The sequence below is a fragment of the Aythya marila genome, assembly GCF_965140915.1.
Source record: "Aythya marila genome assembly, chromosome: 13".
Classification (NCBI taxonomy): domain Eukaryota; kingdom Metazoa; phylum Chordata; class Aves; order Anseriformes; family Anatidae; genus Aythya; species Aythya marila.
In genome coordinates, this window is record NC_139054.1 from 8,968,149 (window position 1) to 8,989,726 (window position 21,578).

At 45.3% G+C, this 21,578-nt stretch overlaps 1 protein-coding gene across 4 annotated transcripts in view; it reads right to left on the bottom strand.

The window, feature by feature from the left end:
• Positions 1-16,081, bottom strand: part of PLS3 (plastin 3) — a 49,654-nt gene extending 33,573 nt beyond the window's left edge. Inside the window, exons 1-3 of one of the 4 annotated variants that reach the window (XM_082770553.1) lie at positions 15,980-16,081; positions 10,287-10,433; positions 5,542-5,608 (exon numbers count right to left, since the gene is read on the bottom strand). The gene's annotated coding sequence lies outside the window, so the exon portion shown is untranslated. The remainder of the gene's footprint in view (positions 1-5,541; positions 5,609-10,286; positions 10,434-15,979) is intronic. The other 3 variants (XM_082770551.1, XM_082770552.1, XM_082770554.1) reach the window with 3 other exon arrangements.
• Positions 16,082-21,578: the final 5,497 nt, after the last annotated feature.

The window sequence follows — 21,578 nt, forward strand, 5'->3', positions numbered from 1 at the left end:
CTCATTGCAGAGGAACCTGACCACAACACACCAAAAGAAAAATCAACCATCCTCTCATTAAAATATGTGGCTGGAGCAAGAGGATTCATTAAGTTGAAGACCTTCCTCCCCTCCTCCCCCGGTTGGTTTGCCGACAGTACTTGTGTCCAGAAGGGATGCAGAGAGGCACGAATTGTACCAGGACCACAGACCGAAACCCACACACAGGAAGGAGGACAGTGGTGCCGTCAGGGTCAACAGCAAAAGACGTCACCAGCAGCAAAAACGCCCTTGAATTGCAGGGAGGTGCTGACACACCGGGGACAGGATCCCTCCAGCGCATCGTTGCGCAAGGACGCATCTCCTCCCCGGCTCCCGCTGCCAAGTTTCACTGGGAGGCCACTAACACGTATTTGCCCTCCAGAAGTTACTCAGAGAGAGCTGCAGGAGCAGCCACCGCCTGCCAGGTGATGAGGCAACAGAGAGAGTAGCCCCAGAGTCACCTCTCCCCTCTCTTCTCCTCTTCCCTCACCCCCTGCCCTAGTAATACTCTGGGGAAGCAAGGAATGGTACCACGTGGTGGCCTTCAGCTACAGCGGACTGGGTGACCCCACAGCTCTCCCCAGCAAACACCACCACCTGCTCCTGGACACCAGGCTCTCCAGCCCCCTCCAGAAGAACCCTTTTCTAGCCCTAGCTAGCAATGTCAAGAGATGCTATGGTAATACAGGAAGCTATACAAGAACCACCAACCACTTCTGGGGAAGTACTTTGAATGAGGGCACCTCCACCTCCTGCTTCAAAAAGCAGTTTGCTGGGCTCCACTCTGCCATCCAGGTGATGTAGGACATGGTGCACCCCCCTTCCCAGCACCTCTATGTTACACCAGTCCAGCAGAGCATTGACACCCACTGATGGCCCCTTCTGCACTGCCATGATCCTCACACACACCCACCCAGTGATGTTGCACCTGCTGCCCCTGCTCTCGCCACCCTGCAGGCTGCCAGGGGCAGCAAATGCAGCTCAGCCTCCTGCCCCAGCCTGGCCCTCACCTGCTCTGGTGCTGTAGGGGTGTGGTGCAAGCTGGGGAAACAGGAGGACAAGTAACAAGTGACAGGAAAGGCCAGGATTATTCAAGAGAAACTTTTCAGCCTCGGTTACCTGCCCTGCAGCAGTACACTCACACATCTTGCATTCTTTGTCTTGTTACCACTGAACAACTGCTCAGCGAACCAAGCATTTTCAAGAGCATCCCCTTCCTTCAAAAGAGAGGGAGGAGAAAGGGCAAAAAGAGTATCCAGTTGGAAGAGTAGCCACGTAACCTATATAGTTTATTCTACCAAACAGAAAACACTACAATTTGCAAGTCAGGGGGCTCTGGAGAGCAAAGTTGATGGTCAACCACCTTCTCATTTGGACTGGGATCAGCGACCATTTACTAAGCACCATACTCTCCCCTTCCCCAGTTCTGTCCATTCTCTTTCAAAGACAAAGATTTTAATGAAGTTATGCAGAGATGGACAGAAGCACTCTCTCTTGTGCTTTTCAAACACAAACAGGTTTTATGCACTTCTTGCATTCACCTTCAGATGCTGACCAACTGCGAAGTACATTTCACCAAGTAAACATCTGTAGAAGGACTTGACAACCAAGGAGCAAGTATTTGACCTTATCTCTTCGATTTATTAGTCTCTTTAAAGAAGAAAAAAAAATCTGTCTTTGAGAGATTTCCCCCTTAATAGCTTTTTGAGCTACTCCTTCAACAAGTCTGTCACCAGAAAGAAAGCAAGACATTAGTCAGGCTCATGCTTATTTAATAAAAACCTGCATATGCAGTAGGGTCTGAAAGTTTGTCTTTATTTTTAAAATGCTTGCAAACTAGAGTGTGATTTTGCAGTGTAAAATCCATCTGAGGACTTGCTCAATCTACCCTGTGCTCCAGCAGAGCTCAGCACACTAATTAACTAACTAGCTCTTCACAGCTTAGAGCAGGGGGTCATGCAATCACCAGAGAAGTCAGCAAGTATGCCCAGACCACTGTGGAAAGGATATCTCATGTCTTACTATTTCATAAGGAAATCAGAGGCTCCACTGATGTTAGCTTCAGGAAATGAGCCACAAGCAGATGATGCCGGAAGAAGGCTTTATTTAGTACTGACTCACCCACTTTATTAAATTCTAAAGACAGAGGTGGGTGTGGAGAGGGGATACATGGAGGGAGGAGGAAAAAAAAAAAAAACAAAAAAAAACCACGAGTTATTCCCTTGAGATCATGGGCAACAGGGACTACAGGGTTTTGTTTTGTTTGTGAAACGAGACTACAGATGAGCTGTGAACACTTTCTGCACTGTCACTGCAAAAAGCTTCTCGTATCTGCTGTGTTTCACAGGCAGCAGCCAACACCCACGAAGTTTCAGGGGTGGGTGGTACCATGGGTCCCACAGGCCTGAGCAGGGGCACCTTCCCATCCTTTCTGCAACATCTTTGAGCCAGAGCAGAGGCAAGAGAAAGGAATCTGGACCAGAGAGTCTTTTTAAGCCAGTTTTGCACCTCCACCTGACCCACCACAAAGTGCACCTTGCGCCTGTCATGGGTTGTAATAAATTGGCTCCAATTAAAAGCTTTTTCTTTGGGTGATTACAATGGCATGAGACGAAGGCTGATAAGGACTGAAGCATGTAGAGAGGAGACCTTGGCACAGCAGAACTACAGCCAAGCAGGGCAGGCATCAGTGCGTGCTGCCATCCACAGGCCACCACGTTCACCCCCTCCTCAGTCCCAGCTCGCTGTGGGGTCAGCACATTGAGGGATGGGCAGAGCAGAGAGAGACCAGCCCTGCACTGCGCCCCAGCTGCACCAGCTTAGCCACACCATGGACCAAGCCACTGCAGAAAGGAAAAGGACAGGGAGGCGAGCAGTCTGCCAGGAGGGTCTTGAAGGCACAAACATCTCTCAGTTGAAATGCCAGGGCTGCCCATCCTTTGTGCGGCTCAGGCATTCCTCTGCTCACCTAAGGAGTGTCCAGAAGAATACCCACATTAAGTCACCATTCAAGAAGACAATGTTTTACACTGGAATCACACTGTTACAGAACACACAACTGCCCAAACAGAAGGTTTCTAAACAGAAGAGCTGTTCTGATCCCTTTTCTGGCAATGCCCAATTTAGTCACATTTACAATTGAGACATATCAAGTGTCCACGTGAAGTTTATTCCATGAGGATATAGTCCAAGTCACTTCGCAAAACCTGCAGTGCAATAGAAGTGTCTCTCTTTATAGTGGGGTCTTGACATGCAGGAAAGAAAAAGGAACTTTTAAAAAATACAAAGGAAAAGGTTTTTTTTCTGCAGATGGAGCAACAATACAAACTGCAAATTTGTTCACAAGAAGTTAATTCAAGTCTGACATAAGCCTTGTTACCTCCCATCAGTAATGAACATTGCACAGTCTGAGTGGCGGCAGTGTCTCTGTAGACTTTCCAGCTATTCAGACCAGACTTTTCCAAGGAAAGGACCCACTTATCTAACACTAAAATATAGGCACTATTACAAAGCCAAGCACTCTGCCTCATTTTGATTTGAGAAGCCTACAGCAAATGAGCCATCTCTAATACCAAGCAGAACCAGTGACTTGTCTACAGAAGCAGCTCATTAGGCTACTAAGCAGAAGGCAAATTGGTATAATCTTCAAAATAAGATTACAACAGCAAAAAGGATGTGGCTCTCAAAATAAATCTGTGGACTGTAGCAAGCCTGGCAATTATGCAGAACCAGAGGTCAGGAACTGCGTAACATCTTCCACCTATACGTGAGATGAGGTTACACCACTTTGGTCACAGCCTGCTCAGACCAGTAAGCAGAATTTTGGTCAGCTGTTGACCACTGTCCAGACCAGTCTGCTGCAGAATGATCCTGGCTAGCAGTGGGGCTGTGGGATACAGCCACTGGGTGGCTCTTCAGTCCCACACAACTCATCTGTGGGTCACCTACCACCATTAAAAAGGTTTCACCACTGAGGAGTCAGGGCAATGGTGGTGCAATCACAGATCAATCTGGGAAGCAGTCACACACCCAGCCCAGCCCACCAGGACCTTTAGGGAGACACTGGTATCTCACCCAGGCATCCTGTCAGATGCTGGAGGTAGCTAAGAGCCATGAGACTTGAAGATTTTGGCACATGGCTCATTCAGTTGTGCAAGTGGGCCTATAAATTCAGCTGCATTGGACAAGTCCAGAATCTCATCTCAAGGGACCTCAAAGCTTTTCCTGGTATTTAGCTTGAGGCTAGATTTGTTGGCTTCCCCTAGAACTGTTCCTTTTACCTGAGACACCGCAGGAAGTTTTCTGTAGGATGGATTTGCTGGAGATGCCAACTCCAGCAGTTCCTACAGCCTTTGCACTCTATTCAGATGTGTAGAAAAATGAGTGTACTAGATTGCCACTCACACATACAGTGCAAGTTGTCTCTCACAGCCTTCAGGTCCCTAGACTGCTATCTTCACCGTACAGCTCATTATCCTGTTAATTAGCAAGCTGCCTTGTGTTTTCCAGCCCACAAAAAAAAAAAAAAAAAAAGCTCCTGGTAGCAGACTGACCTCTGTCCTGTGAAGCCATTCTTTGCCTTGACTGCAGGTTTCTTATACTCTGAAGTCTACTACTACTGCTGCTGAGTTTAATATTTTATGAATTACAGTGGAAAAAACCTTCATCTTTCCAAGTTAAAAAAAAAATCTACAGATTCTCCACAAAGCCAAGTCTAAGCAAGGCATGCTATTTGACAGAAGGCACGAAGTAACTGTGCAGCTCAGGCAGGACGTGTGAGCAGTAATACCACAGGTACAGCACACATTAGACCAAAGAGATCCAAATGCTAATCCAGAATGTTATCTGTGAATGCAACCAACACGTGAAACAGCAATGCACAGCTCAGTGCCAAGTTGTTTTCAACCCAACGCACAAAGCCTTAATCGCTAACATGAATTATTGACCAGTGCCAGTCATAAAGACTCTTGCATAACAGGGGGTTTCAAGGCCATTAGTACAGGGTTGAATCTCACTCCATTTCATGGTGTTTTTTTTTTTTTTTTCCATAGACCTTCAGAAAGCAGAGAGCAAAGAGACTAAAACTATCCTATATAACCCATAAGAAGGTTATATATCCCTTGGGGGAGGGAGGCAAAAAAGGCTGTGCCATTAGCGATGGCTCTAAATAGGGGCAAAGTAGGCTGGGTGCTGCTGTAACCACCCGCCCCAAAAAGCTGCATAACTCCCAAGAGTTCTTAGCCGGGCACAGGCAATGTAAGTTTTTCAGTTTTTCAACAAGTAGTCTGACTACGCTGCCTTTGCTAAAGCATTTGGTTTATATTAAACAGTGGCAAGAGACCAGCTGGAAATTAGATCAACGAGAATGTTACAAAGGGGTAGGCAGCAGCAGGGCAGAGGCAGGATTGCACTGGAACCTCCCATCCGTGTCCCCAAAGAAAGTTTAGTCCCAGCCTTGGCCAAACAGAGCAGAAAGGAACAGGCTAAAGTTTAGGTCAGACAGACATTTGGGACACTTACACAAAATACTTGCAGTTTTTAGAAGGCCCAGTTTCCCCTTTCTCCTCTGTGGAAAGGTGAGTTTTACCTAAACAAAGACTCAAGATTGGTCATTACTTGTAGGAGCACACGAAGACTGGAATACATTTCTAGCTGTATTTTCATTTGTTCTCTGTTGACCTCCTTCAAAGTATTGCTATCACAGAAAAAAAAATCTTAAAGGCAGGGCAAACCTCCTCCCCTTGCCTGTCTGCACAATACCAATTGTAACTGCATAACTTTACTTTAGGAAACGGGTAATGTGTGTGTAAAGTCCTCAATCTGTTTTTGGAGGCACAACGTTTTATGCAGAATTCAAGAAGAAAGAGCTTAATTGCAATATGGCTTTTGAACTCACTTCCCTCATTCCTGTGACCAGCTGGAGACAAGCACCTTGTTCTATGTTGGGTCAAGGAAATGTTTGACTACAGGATTTATAGTGGAATATATGTTATGTATATTCCACCGCAGACATCCAGCAGTTACAGCAAAAAGCAAACACTGTTTTAGCTCAACGAAAACAGCAACAGACTTGAGTATCAGCCTGCTCATTAGGGTCCTACTACAGAAGCTCTGAGGCAGGACAGCATCCAAGCCTGTCCCTGGGATGAGACTCAGCATCCTGGAATCTCAAAACCACAGCCCTGCTCCAAACCCAAACAACGCTCCACAGACCCTTCCCGGCTGATTATCAGGAAGGAAAATAAGATTGCGATGGCAGCATAAACAAGGACCCAGGATTTATGATCTTTCAAATGTTGTTTAGCCAGTGACCCAGCTGAAACACTGCTTCATGAAGTATGAATGCCAATTTCAGGGATGGGTAGCTGGAATTCGAGTTTCCACTTGGTTAGTGCTGTTTCGGAAACGCTGAAAGCCTCGGTGCTCAGCCAGCAGTTTCGCCTGCTGGGAGGGGCTGCCCTGAGCTCTCCCAGCAAAAGCAGGGCAGCAACCAGGACTCATTTCACCACTCTATCAACACTTATAGCCCATATTCCTGCCACTAACGTACCAGTGTTACATGGGACTTCCAGCATGCAGAAGCAGGATCACACCTCATCTTATCAACTCCTGCAACAACAAGCTACAAAGGTGCTTTAAAAGCATACAGAAAAGCAGGATTGTAGCTGCAATTTTCAGATTCAATCACAACAGATACAGAAGAACATGCAACTGACACACAGGTGACAGTGCAACCTTGTTCCACAAACACTACACATCACCTTTCATCTAATCCAGACGGGGTGCAAGTTTAAGCATCTTGGGCATTCAACACTGGAGAGCCCTATATTAATCCCTAACATACTGGCAAAAATCTGTCCCACATATATTAATTTGAGGGCAGAATCACGTGTCTTCCTATTCTCCTTCTACCATCAAAATACTTTTCATATGTTGATCTTAAAAAAGGGAGAACAAAGGAGATTTTCCTTAAGCTTTGTTTCCTGCTGCTTCAATAAGATGCTGTAATTCCAGTAGGAATCCAGAGGACTTCCCTAGCTAGAGCTCTGCAATTAATTACCTTCTTCTAGCAGGACAGCCTCCCCATCATCTGGAGCCAAGGCAACAGAAGCAGTTCTGTCAAATAAAACGGGCAGGAGCCCCACAAACAGGCCCCAGGGCAAGCAAAGGATTACCTACTGCATGCCAGAGCCAAGCATACCCCAGCTGCTGCACTGGTGTCCGCTGACATCTGCAAAAGTATAGCATCTCCCCAAACTGCAGCCTCATCCAGCACCTGGTGTTGGAAAAACTGGTACAGAGCAGCAGCACATCTGACGTCACTCTGCCTGTCTCGGAGACATCACAGATCAGACTTCCTTCTTTATGCTTTTTCTCCTGGTATTTTGCAGGTTTTCCTTGTCTTGACCTGCCTCTGCAGTGGGCAGCAGTTCATGTTGCCTCATTTAAGTTCCTGTACTTATATAATTTTAAAAGCAGCTTAGCTAACATTCTTTTCAAGGAAAAAAAAAATCTCAGTTCCCTTCAGCACAAAAATGTCTAGTAAAGAAATAACTGCAGGAGTCAGTTTTTCCACTTTAAGTATTTGAGATGTGAACTAATAGCCCCTTGACTCTCAGCTAAAGTAAAAACATGCAACTAAGTTAGACAAAGGATGAAGGCTCTGTCCCTAGACTCTGGGAGGAAAAAATAAATAAATTCCTCCTACCACCCTTCTTCAGTCAGTTTCATGACTGCTTACAAAGGTTTTTATAAACGAGACAATATTTCCCATCTTGAAGGTTGTTGTTTTTTTTTTAAACTACAGTCTAGCCTAGATTAGAAGAACCAGAAACAGAACAGGCCAAGGCGGAGTCCACAGCAAACTGAAGAGAAAAAGGCGTTTCAGAGAGACGTTCGATCATCAAGGTCACGTAAACCATTCCAGACCCATGAAGCATGCTAGTCAGAAATAGCCATGAAACAGGCACCACACGGGCTCCTTGCATCTCTGTTATTCTCTCATGCTCCCTGCTCATGTATTTATCCAAAGCACCTGTCAGGGCTCAGGACTGAGCTGGAGGATTTTGTGGACATCCCACAGGGACTGCATGCCACTGTCTCCAGCAGGGGACAGTGAGTGGCTGGCACTATTACCGCTCTGTGAAACAACTTGCTGCCTCCTAAGCCTGGACAACAACACGAAACAAGGTAAGAAGTCAATGGTTGAGATTTACTAGGCAGAGAACTGATGCCCAAAACAAGGAGACACTCAGCCCTTCCCTCTGCTGTCCCAAGGCCAACCATTCCCACTTGCCCAAGAAGCCTCGGCTTTTGGGGCTTGGCTTTTTTAATAGGTGGCAGAGGGCATGAGATGGGCACCACATCAGGCACTAGTCAACCTCCTGCTCTTAAAGGTTGCTTCCCCCTTTTTTTTTTCCTCCTTTTCTAAGAGGAGGGAAGAGGGAGTGGACAGTCAGGACAGCATGAGAGGCTACAGGGCAGAAGCAGTCTGCAAGCCCTTGTAATTCTCTTGAGCTGGGGCACACCTAAACCGGCAGCCTAACACCAGAGAAGCCCCAAAACACTGCTGCTGTTCTTGCTGGGCATCATAATGCTGGTCAACATGAACAAGGGAAGGTAAGAGACTGTGCTTTGGGACCAGGATTGCTATCTCCCAGTGAATGCACAGCCCCCAGCCAAGTAAGCAGCATAAATGCCCTTTCTCACCTAACTCCCTGCCAAGTTCATGCGACCTGGTAGCACTGCACTTTGCTCTGTGAAAGCACCTCCCCATCCAGGAGGCTCTTCCAGCTCCACTCTCTTTCCAGAGAGGAGAGCCTCAGGGTCCTCCTGCCACCCATTAAACACCTTGCTACCACACTAAGATGTTTCCATCTCAGGTAATGAAGCACCATAACTTCTGCCAGAGTTTTTTCTCACAACTAACTAAGCTGAGGTAGGCATTTAAGGAAGAAAAAGAGCTTTTGACTTCTTCCTGCATCCGTGGCTCAGCAGCGCAGCATCTATTCCACCCAGCAACCAACCATCTTCACTAACAAGAGCGGACCAGGAGCTCTTTCCAGGCCACTGGACTGCCGAGTCCGTGGTCACCAGCCTACAGTTTTCAACTCTATCAGTTTTTGCAAGAAGCGTGGCTAGAACTTTTCTGCAATAACCACATGAGCAGAAGACACCTGGCTGTGCACCTTCCTGACACAGGTCACCATAACACTTTCTGGTGTGCTAGCAGCAGATTTTGAGCCATTTTGCAGCTGAAGGGCTCACCATGTCAGTGCCCCAGAAGCCAAGACATGAACGTGTTGTACACAGCTTTCAGCCTGCTGAAAAGAAAGGCTATTTTTAATCCAAGCTCATGTCGGGTGGGGCTCAGTCTCCAACCAGGCCAAAAAGCCACTATAACCCACAAGACCAACCTCTGGCAGCCTTTGGTTGCAGGCTGATGCCTGTTCTATTTTGGGGATGGGAGGAATTTAGAATAAAAAGATATATAAATTAAAAAACAAAGGTGGCTATGAAAAGTGAATAGAGGGAAGGGCCAGACTTATCCTGTGTATTTTAAGTCCAAAGAACAAGGCTGTAAAAGAACATAAATCAGAATTACTTTATTTTCTACTTCTGAGAGCAGTTTACAAATTCCCATTTAAAACATGGGCAGGGAACAGAAGAGTGCAGCCCCACATTATTTTCTACAGGAGGAAGAGTCAGCCTGTGACTCCTTGCACAGCAGTGCAATTCTTAGGAGAATAAGACAGGGAAGTGGTCACCAGCCACCTACATACAACCAGGATCTCACACAAGGCTTTCTATTTCTGACAACAGTGCAACAGCTGCTTGGACACCAACATTTTTTCTGACATTAGGATTGCAAAAACAACAAAACAAAGCAAAGTCAAAGGTTTGGAAAATGATAGAAGTTTTGCTTACTTAGAGTTTATGGCCAACAGGCAACCAACCCATCAAAAGCAAAGATGTTTCATATGCTCTCAGTACCTAAATGAGAGTGAGATCACATAAACAGACCACTAGGTTTTACCTGTTACAGGCACCATCCCAACAACTCCTTTAGGTAAAGGCATTCAACCCAGTTTGACACAGACAAATATTTTACCATGCCATTCCCGCCTTCCTTGCAGTACGACAAATGACAGCACCTACTGCCTGGTCTCTCACTTCCCATCACAAAGTGTCCTATGCGATCAGGGAAACAGTGAATGACACAAACTGTTTTCAGCTTTAAAAGAAACAAATAAAATAAAGCTTACTTCAAAACATCAGAAATTAGGCCTCCTGCAGAGAGACTACAACTTATCTTCTCCTGAAGATCACTGTAATATCCTCTCTTCACAGCTATGCAGGGACTCCCAGGAGCATCTGTGAGCTGTCAGTCTTTTTACAGGAACAAAAACCTACTGAAGAGGCAGGAAAAACAGCTGTAAGCATTTCAAAGGAGGAAATGAGACAAGGAGATTGGTTAGAGGCATATGGCCCATATGGATTGACACGAGCAACCGGCCACAGTCCTAACCAGAGCTTCACATCTCAGAGAGTCATCCTGCTTCCCACATCCTCAGCTGTATGTCAAACCAATAATTATTTTATTTCTTCCATACCATTTCCCCAATATTAGTAATGCACGTGCCCTGTGGCGACAGTCATGGTGATGCAGGAGCACATTCCACCTGGACATGACAAACCAGAGGGCAGGGCTGCTGAAATTTAGAGATAAACTAACAGGAGGCAACAAGCAAAAGGGAAAGAAAGGCTTTACATAGCTCCATCTCTGCCAATAGCAACTCCTCTTAGGACACGGGCCACCTCTCCATCTTTACACCACTTGCAAACCCAGTGACAAAACCAGCTCTGAGCAGGCCAAGCGTTAACCCACAGAATACAGACCTGAACCACTAGCTGTTAGAGGAACACACATGATATAATTCTTGCAAGCGGGCCAGACAGGACTTGCTTGTCATTCTTTGCATTTTTAATCTATTGCCAAAAAAGCCAACAGATTACAGGCTCCCAGGAGACCAGTGGATGCCCCAGCACCATGTCCCCGGTGGTGCACACCTCTCCTGTTGGAAGCACTGCTGTCAATTGTGTCCTCCATGTGAAAATCTTAAATACCTCCACCAGCAGTAATTCTTTGGAACCAGAGTCCATGGTATCGGCAATGCACAGATTACCACATCCTCTCTGCCAGCCCCACATCCCCTGCCTTTGAAGAGGGGACTTCTGTTTTCCTTCTCCATTACTTCAGCTGGAAACTATACTAAATGCTGGCATGCATAAGCACAACCCACTCCCAAAGCATCCCACACGTACCAGCACCCCAAGAGCAGACCACAATAGGGATACCTTCATTAAACTCCTTGCCATCCAATAAGCTCAAAAGAAACAGCACATCCAGATGAACACAAACCCAAATGTGTGGAGCAGAAGACACAACAGTAGCACATTCATGGGCAGCAGTCACACGGCTAACAGTGATTACAGCCACTCACTGTCAGCTGAGCCCGCCTCTGCTCAGAGCTCCTCCAGGATGGTCGGTAAGCATTGCTTCTCCCAGCCACACCACCCAGAGCCCAGGTGTCTGTTACAACATCACGCAGCTGCCTTCAGTCCTGAGATCACAACTCTCACCCTCCCCACCTACTCACATACCAGCAACAAGGACAGAGGCACCTCTGGGCTGAAAAGCTTGGAGCTGGAAAAGGCTTTAATGGTGCAGACAGGGAGAGCTGATGGTATGTTAGAGGCTGAGCAATCTCCGGGACTGGCAGAGGGGAGGGACATGGGGAACAGTCTGTCCACATACATACCCCCCAGCCAGCAGTGCTGCACGCTAGACTCAGCCGTGAGCTGGTCACAGCAAACACAGCCACGGCTGCTTACGCAATGCTCCAATTCTCGAAGTGTCAACAGGAACATATGTGAAAAGATGTCAGCAACAGATGCCTATCTAAGGGTTTGAGGAGCCATAGATCGGAGAGAGAACAAGGTGATATTGTGTCATTCATTAGAGCAACCCAACAAAAAAAAAATTAATACATCCTTGCATCACCCTCATTGCAAAACTAAGACCAACTCTTTTTAATCTACTTGAAATGAAGAGAATGTTTTGCTCTGCATACACGTTAAGGTTATTTGATGAACTTCTTTCAAATTCCACATTTAACTATCATTCACGCAGACCTAGTGGTAGACATTTCTGTCTTCATGTTTGGCTTTTTGACGTAATTAGCAACTTTCTTTAACTGCTTGATGAGCTCAATGTCCATATTCAATTGTATCTAGTACACAAAGTTTAGTAATTGGTTCATAAACATTAACCTATCATATTGCAGCTGTTCCCAGTTCTCAGTTGTAACCAGTAAGTTAAAAATTAAACTGTTATTGCAGGCTGATAGATTGTCAGTCACATGTTTAAACAGCTGGCACTGAGCAGAAAGACGAGAATCTGCCTTCCCATGCTGAATTACTGCTCTAATACACATAGAGGTAAAGGTAACACACAAAGCCCAAACATAAGTTTCTTCTGCTGTTTATTGCTATTATGTGGCACACAGTTAAACCAAGTTGCAGCCAAATAAAATAAATTTCACCAGTCCACCCTGTAAAGCAACAACGTAGCATGTGAAACCATACTGTTTTTCATTTTCCATATGAGCTTTCTAACTCTTTTCTCAATCCAAACCACTCCCATGCCCATGCATCAGGTCAACCAACCTGCCTTGCTGCACTGCAAGTCATTAAACACAGCACCATAAATTGCCTCTGCTCTGAGGTACTGCCTGAGCTGGGACTGTGCTTTATGGGGCACTACTAGAGCTACATGAAACCCAGCCTGTGATGGAATAACACAAATAGGTGAAATGCTGCCTGTCACTTTCTTTGCCACAGGCAAAGCCAACAGGCCTGTATCCGAAGAGGGACAAACCTCCCTACAGGATTCTGGTTTACAGTACTCAGCATTTCAAAAAGGAAAGGAGAGATGCAAGACATTATAAATAAAAAAAATCTGAAAAGATTGCTGTGAAACAGAAATACCTAGGATGGTGTTCCCCATTCCCCTCCCCCCCCCCCCCCCCAAAAAAAAAAAAACAACTCTTCATGTTTCTCCATCTATCATTCAATGTCATACAAAACAGGTTACCAAGAACGCAGATAGGGTGTACTTGGGCAACTGTGCCAAGTGAACTACTACCATCCAACCACCAACTCAGAGGCTAAACAAGGCTGTCTTTGGTGATCAAGGTTACTTATTGCTTATCACTAGCATCAATTTAATAAGGAATTGGATTAAGAGACTATATAGATACAGAAATATCACAGGCACTCCCTCCCCAATATCACCATCAACCATGTAAAAAAGAAAGCATTTCTCTTCTCTCAATGTAGTAAGCTATCCACATTAGCAAAAAATGCACCCAAATGCACTGATGCTCCACATGGAGAACTTGCAGTTTTACTAAACAAGTTTAACTATAGAAGCGCATACTTAGATCACTTGCAGCTAAGCACATTACTGTCCCTAAGATTCTTTTTTGACCAATGATTAAAAGATGCAATTCTCATTCACTTCTTGAAGTCATAACAGTTGTATTTCCATTTCTCTGAAGCAAGTTAAGTTGCTGCACAGGAGCCAAGTAAACACAGGAAAGAGCTACTAGATCTCACATGAGTGGATGTGGCATTAAACCCATTTAACAAGGCTGCAATTCCTTCACTCACCATCTTAATCTCACAACAATTGAAACCCAGAGCAGAGAATTCAGTAAAGGAGCCCCAGGGGAAGGAGTTTCTCTGCATTTATCCCAAATCCAAGCATCTATCAGACAAATACCTAATGAAGTCTTCAGTCCCCAGAGCCCTCCCCACTGTGAAGCTAATCTAGACAAAACTAGTAAATAGGTTTCTAGAGTTCTGGGCATTCTTTAATCTGGGGAGGTATTTGCATTCTTTATAGGAGGGAAAACTTTTGTCAGATGAGCTTTGATAAGAGAACAAAGACACTGGTTAAGCACAGTTCTTTATATCTAGCACTGAATAACTCAATTTAATAATCACATTATGATCTCTTAACACAGACAAAGAATGAGTAATTCATCTTTCACAGAGAATTCTTTCAAAGGACCTCAGTTACAACTAAGCAACATCCTCAAATTGTTAAACTTTTGGCAAGATTAACGGGCAGCGATAAGCGCAGTTCCAAAAAGATGTCTCTTAGCAAGTTATTTTCAAGTATATTTTTCTGAAAAGTATTCAAATGCAAACCAGCAGATCTGAAATTTAAGTTCTCTGTGGGCACACCCCACACTGAAATCCATCAAACTCCCCTGGGGCTGAAATCAGCTACAGAAGACTGCACCCAGGGGATTCGCCTTGTGTCAGCTAATCCCCCAGAAACACTGCTCACCACTGACAAACTACCAGCAGCTCCTCTTTGAACAAGGTTTCTTTTCAAAACAGATTGAATTTCTATACATTATTATGAACAGCACTAACATATGTTGATCTCTGTAACTATTCCCTCTTTATATCCAGGTTCCATCTGTTGTCTTTAAAGTTACTCTGAGTAAGTCTCCCAGCATTAAGGAGGTTTTCTTCTCAGGTTACCAGGCTTACTTGAGGCGTCACAAGTGTTACTAGTTGAACAATGGCTCCAAGTTCTCATGCAAAAGCGATTTATCTGAGATATCTATTATCTTTTATAGTCTCTTCTACAGACTGACCAAAAACAGGAAGCCCAGCTCTAGCTTGCACACAGGCATTCCACTGGGATTGTGTAACAGCAATAACAACCTCCAGGCTAATTCAATGGCATTTGCTCAAAGCTATACTAACAGCTCTCCTGAAAAGGCAAAAAAAAAAAAAAAAAAAAAAAGAAAGAAGAAAAACGGAGTCCAAGTGATGCCCTGCTTGAAGGTATGGATGTTACTACAGAGTGCAAACACACATGCAGCCTCTCCCAGGGAAGCATTACTATTAACTGGAGGTTGGATTCCCTTCCACGTGTCTCACCACTATTTTCACTTAGATAAACATTTAAAACTTGCTCTGGGGCACAGTCATGCCTGTGGAGCCTGTTACCTCTGCTAGCATCAGAATTTGATGCTATTACAGCCGGTGCCAGGCTGCTCCAGCCTCCCCTATGCAGAGGAGAGCCTCCAGCTTCGCCTCCTGAGGATTTCCCCGCTGCTCCCCTTCCCTTCCCAGCCTCCCAACAAGAAGCCATTGTCCGGGGGAGCACGGGGACGCTTCCTCTCCCAGTCCCAATTAGAGATGTATAAAAATAAACCCACACGCTTGCCCCGCTGCTTCACTTTATTTCACGCCCCCCCTTCGCTCAGACGGGAAGCCGGCTCCAGTTTCCTCGCCATTTCTGCCGCCGGCCGCGCTATCCTGCGCAAGAGATCAGAGTTAAACGCCAGCTGAATCCCCCCTTTTTGCGTCCTGCTCTGCGGGAACCCGCAGCGGCTCACCCCAAAACCTCAAGTTTCGCAGGGGCCGGGCCCCGGCGGCTCCCCCCGCTCCAGCCCGGAGCCTCTGCACGGCCCGGGCCCGGCCACGCCGCGGCCGGGAAACCGCTACGGGAGGCTGGGGGCAGCGCATCCCGGCTCGGCCCCGGGGGCGAAGTTTGCTGTGGGGCCAAACGGGACCAGCTGCCCCTCGCCGCCGCCGCCTCGGGGCTGGAAGGGGCGGCGGACACGCACCGCGCTCGGGGCTCCGGCAGGGGCCGCCCCCATTGTCCCAGGAGCGCAGCGGGAGGGGAAGGGAATGGAAGGGAAGGAAAGGGAAAAGAAGGGACGAGAAGGGCCGGGGGGAGCCTCCCGCCCCGCCGCTGCTGGCAGGATGCTCCGCCCGGGCTGGCGCTCCTCCGGGGCGGTGGGGGGGCGAGCGCCAGCAACTTTCCGCAAGTTGGAGCCGCGCTGGGAGAGCTGCCGAGAGCACTCACCGCCGCCGTGCCGTGCCGAGCCGCGCTGCTCCGCGCCGTGCTGCCCCGTGCCGAGCCAAGCCGAGCCGTGCTGTGCCGAGCCTCAACCCCGCTGCCCGCGCTCGACGCGCCCCAGCCCCGCCGCCCCGGCCGGATTGGGCCGTGCTGCTGCACATCACGTTGGCCCAGCGCGGCGATTAGGCGTCGGGAGAGTCACTCAGGGCGGGGAGGAGTTGCCTTGCCTTGCCCTGCCCTGCCCTGCCCTAACCCGCACTGCATGCATCCCTCGTGTCCTGCGTGCCTGCCTGCTCCTGCCCTGTAAGCCTCCCCACTCCGTGCAGCCACGCGTCCCGCTCCCACGCACGCGTTGCCCGCTCCTGGAAGCTTTCCTCGTTCTTCCCCTGTGTGCATCTCTGCAAGCTGGCTTCCCTTCTGCCTACAAGCATCCCTGCCTCTTCCAGGGCACGCACCCCTCCTCCCATGCAATCTCATTTTCTCTGTCCAGAGCGAGCACCCGGCTGGTGCTGAGGATGCTGGTGCTAAGGATGCAGGTGGGCACACCGGGGGCCAACCCAGACAAAAAGTCTCCCGCAAAAAGTGTGAGGGTGCAGGGGTGCCTCAATCCTTTCACCCTGCACTCTGCGCTGTGGGGCACGGGGCATTGCCGCAGCCTTTCCCCGAGAAGAAAAGCCTTGAACTAAGAAAGGAAAAACAAATACCATCTCTGTGAGGAAAGGAGTGAACAGAGAGAATGAACCAGAGGTCCAGAGGTTTATCACAGAGCTGGGCCAGAAAGCTGCATCTCAGATGAAGGACCTCATGCTTCCCAGCTGTGTTCCCACCTCCACTGGGCTCAGCAGAAAATGTGGGTTGAGGTTTGAATGCTTCTTCTGGTTTTAGGAGAAAAGTAGATATGCTTTCAGGCACACAAGACCCTTTTCAGTTCAGAAAGGCAAATCATGTCTGTGCCCAGAGGTGAGAAAGTAAAAAAAATCAGACATAAAACAGGAACATTAATGCAAAGGTGTTAAGTCTTTTATAAAGCAATAGCACATCTAATTTTTTGTGTGTGTTTAACTATTTTCCACCACTATGAGAAAATTAAACTTGCCGAAAGGTGACAGCTACCTAACAAACTATAATTAGGTATGTTGCATACCAAAACAAGATCAGTCTCTCTCTTCTATTCAAAAATTAAATATATGTAGGACATACTTAGCTAGAACTGTCCAATAAAAACCATAGTAATGAATATTTATGTATGTTACCAATGTTACAGGTGCACATTTCCATATCTGAAATGCATAGTCACACATTATGAATTATTTACAGAAAGACTGTCAGTCTAATCATTACAGAATAAAGAAAAACACATTTCATTGTCAAAACCATCAGAAAAAGCTGTTTTCTAGTTAATTTTCCAAAGCTACAAAATGTAAAGACCTCACAGAGTGGTTCCACATGATGGAAGCGACATGGTTCACAGTGGGAGTTTCCACTCCACATTAGCAGGAACAGCTTCCTGAGAAGAATCAGACCCTCTTCCCCTTGTCCTTTTATTTTCCTTGTACATCTGAATTTCTCATTGGATGTCAGAAGCTTGTACATATTCATCAGTTTATTAGACTAGCTCTCAGGAGATGAGTAGTAATTTTATACTGGTTTAAAGGATTAGTTCTATTTTACGCTCTGTGGTGGGAGTCCTGTGTTCATATTAGGCAAATGATTCACATTGCACTACCAACATGACAGAACTGTGTATATTTTTGATTCTGGTTATGAATTTTGGCAAAAAATACATTTCAGATTTTTGGTCAGATTTTGCTAGCATGCCAGCATAAAAGAGCTAGAGACATTAAATCATCTTTGTACATCTTGACTATTCAGAAAATGCAGATTACACGTTTCTGTGCCCTGTTTTTGTCCAAACCAGTAGTATGAAACAGGCAACTCTTTGTTCTCCAAATGAGGGAGTAAAGTATTAAATATATTGAACATTTACCAGTTGCCTCTTTTTCAGGATTTTCTCATGGCTTCATTAAACTATTAAAGTTTAGCTATAGCAGACAAATCTATTAATTCACCTACAACTCTGCTTTGTATCCTGATACAGTCATCATGGTCAATTTATGATTTTTATTGCATACTCAATGTACTTACTATATTCTGAGATGCCAAAATGTGTCCAGTGAAGATTCATTTATACATAACTAGTGAATACCTTCTTTCCAAAAACAAACAAAAAATGCACAATCTTAGGTGATTATTTATGGTTAAAAGCACTCATTAACACAGATACTAGCTTCCCTTCCTTGCAAAAAATAAACACAAGGCTCAGCAATTACTGCTTTGTGGAACTATGAACAAACTTTCTCAAAACACCTGAGAACATGCGTTTGAATTCTTATTTCATTACGTCCAGAGGTGAAGTAGCTGGGTGAGGAAAGGTGAAATTTTGGCAAAGGTCACAGGGGAAAACCAGTGCCCTTATGAAAAGTCCCATGGAGGTTTTAAGTGGAGACTGAAGCATGGGCTGGATCTGAAATATCAGTGTTGGCTACTGTCTGAAATAATGCTTGGGACATTTTGAAAGGCCCTTTCAAAAAGGTTGCTATTTAGACAACGACAGGGAACACTCTTGACCCAGTGGGACTTTCTGCACAATGGCATGCATTAATAGAGAGGTTAGGCCTTGTTTTTTTTTTGAAAATGCAGTACTTCAGTAAATTATTGTGAATTTAACAGGTATCAGAAAATGCCCTGGCTATAATGCCACAGTAGAAGGATTGCCTACTGGATTTTTGTATTGAATATTTTTAACTGTAGGGACATGATTTTTCATAAATACTATTTATTTTAATAATCATCCCCAGACAAGTGAAGAGCTGACCCTGCCTCCAGTACTCCTTTGTCACTGACTCCTGAGGAAGCTGTACCAGTCCTTAACAATCTTTGCCACTGTCAGACTGAGATCAGTGTAACTGTGCCCACAGAAGTAAGTTAAATGAATTTTAATTATGTCTGTTTAAATGTAAGCTTCTTATCTGGCAGCTTAGTACTAAATCTCCTGTACTGCTTTTCTGATGTATAAAAGTTACATCCTTGTTCTTGGCTGAGTTATTGAATAATATGTACCCTTAGCATATAATTATGTTCACTTACATGTGACTCTCTTAGTGAGGCAACACTCAAATAAAGTTAGAGAGGGACTTTGAGGATAAACAATGCTTGTCTTTTCAGTGGCACATCTAATTCCTTTCAGACTGACAGCTCCTACCAATGTCACTAACACCACCACCACCATCAAAAAAACATATTCGGTTTGTTATACAGGAGATGGTGCTTTTTGGAAATACTATGGAAGAAACAATACAGTCCTAAGAGGTGGTGTCAAACATAGAATGGTGTGCATCTTTGCAAGTTATTCCTGATATCCCATGCATAACCTAGCTCCTTTAAGACGAAAATCATCATAGACCATAACTGGGGGGGTGGCAACAGTCAGGAAGAAGGGAAGAAAGCCTGACGGGGTAATTAAAAACTTGTGTCTCTGTTGCAGGGTATGCCAAAGAAACAGAAAAACTGCAACACATACGGGGGGAGAGGCGAGCCCACATCAGAAGTGGGCTTTAAAGAAACAGGCTTTAAAGGAGCTGGTGTTAAGTTCTTCCATTAGAATTAGGGCATCTGTTCTCAACTAGATCTTTGTTTTGTTTTCTGCAAATGCTTATCCAAAACATTAACATAATCTAAGAACCAGGATATTAATGTCAAAAACACTTGTCATCAATCCTGGAGAACAACTGAGTGGCACTATGAATAGATTAATTAGCTAGAACTATTTTTTTGTCTATTGCAGCAAAACAGATTGAATTCTGTGTAATATTTTGGAGCTACAGCAAACTGAATTTGCCCCCTGCTAGAAACATTTACTCAAATAATTCTAGGTTTTCGTTACTTAAGAACAACTTTGGGGAAATAAATATCACTAAGTCTATCCAGCAAGCCTGGCCTGTGCAAAGAATCTGTATCCAAAGTCTAACGAAGTTTATGAGACTCTCACAAGAAGGCAGATCAGCCACTGAAATTATCAGTGTGCCAGGCTGCAGGCATGCTGCTGCCAGCTGCCTTCCCTCTCACCATCCCAGCTGCCAGGTAACTGATCACATCTTGGGACTCTGAACCATGTTGTGAAACCAACAGTGCCTCCTGTTTATTTTGTTGTGAGGCAAGCTCGTGCTTTGGAAAAGGGGTTGCCCAGGGGTTTCATGCTCTCTCTATTCTGAAACGTAGGTTTTGTTTGTTTGAATTTGTGCTTTTCCTGTCAAGGAGAGTATCTAATAATTACCTATCCAGCATGAGGAGAGCTCTGCAGCTGCAGCATAGCAGTGGCAAGCCAGATTTATTCATGTTAAATCTTTGTACAACCCCTAACTACTGTTTTATCATGGACTGAGCTTCCAGGGGATTCATTGATTTATTTGCCATTCCTAACAACAGGGTGAACTTTCCTCTTTCATTGTTATGTACCAAAAAATAATAAATAAAATAAAATAAAATAAAATAAAATAAAATAAAATAAAATAAAATAAAACAAAACAAAACAAAACAAAACAAAATACAATATGAAGCATGGCAATGATAAGTAGTTTTTGTCTCTTCTTTTCACTTAATTTATCAACCCAACAAGACCAAACTTTGAGAAGATGCTGAATCCACACTTCCCTTCTCCGAGGTAAGGTACAAGTAACTCCAAAGCTAATCACACTTCTGGACAGCACCAGCCACAGAAGGTCAGATATATGTAATTTTGTACAGAAGAACCAAGCAGAGTTAGCTGCAAACTGTGGAAAACACAGTCACAGTCACTGTCCATGCAGCCGACATTCAGTCATTTTGGTTGTTTATCTAGGTTGACGATTTTGCAGGCACTAATCTGGTTATTACTGTAGCTTGATATTCCATGTGCAGCTTCTTATTAAATCCTGGCAACAGGCTTGGAGCTGGACAACATCACCCTGGAATGAATTTTTAGGAAGGGGTTGATCAGGGAGAAGCCTGGTAGTTTGGCATGCTGGGACCAATACCACATCAGTATTTCAGGACATTGTTTCTACACTGCAACAAGGCTGGAGACGGGAAGTAAAAACTTGTTGATGCAGACAATTCTGCACAGTGTAATGAGGCTTGAGATGGGATGAGCTGGAAGGTGGACAGGGCCTCCAAGGAGAACTCCCGTGTGCACAGGACTGGCCTCTGTGCCAGCAAGGCCTGCCAGCAATGTCCTTGCTTTCTTCTCTCTCACCACTCTGTCTTCCTTTGGCTGAAGTTAAAATGAGGCACAAAAGAACTGTGTGGCAGCTAATGAATACTATTAATCTATTGTGGATAAGAAAAGGAGGCTGTGCTCAACAACCAAGGAAGTGTTCTTGCCTCTCAAGGACTCTGACCATTTCTGGTGTTCCTAATATTTCCCCATTTGCTAGAAGCCAATTGGATTTCTTTTCCTTTCTAGTCCACAACATATTTGTGAATATTGTATTCTCCTTTTCTTTGAACTTTCTTCTCACTTTGTTGATTTTATTTGCCCCTCTACATCTTGCTTCCTCCTCCACGTTAC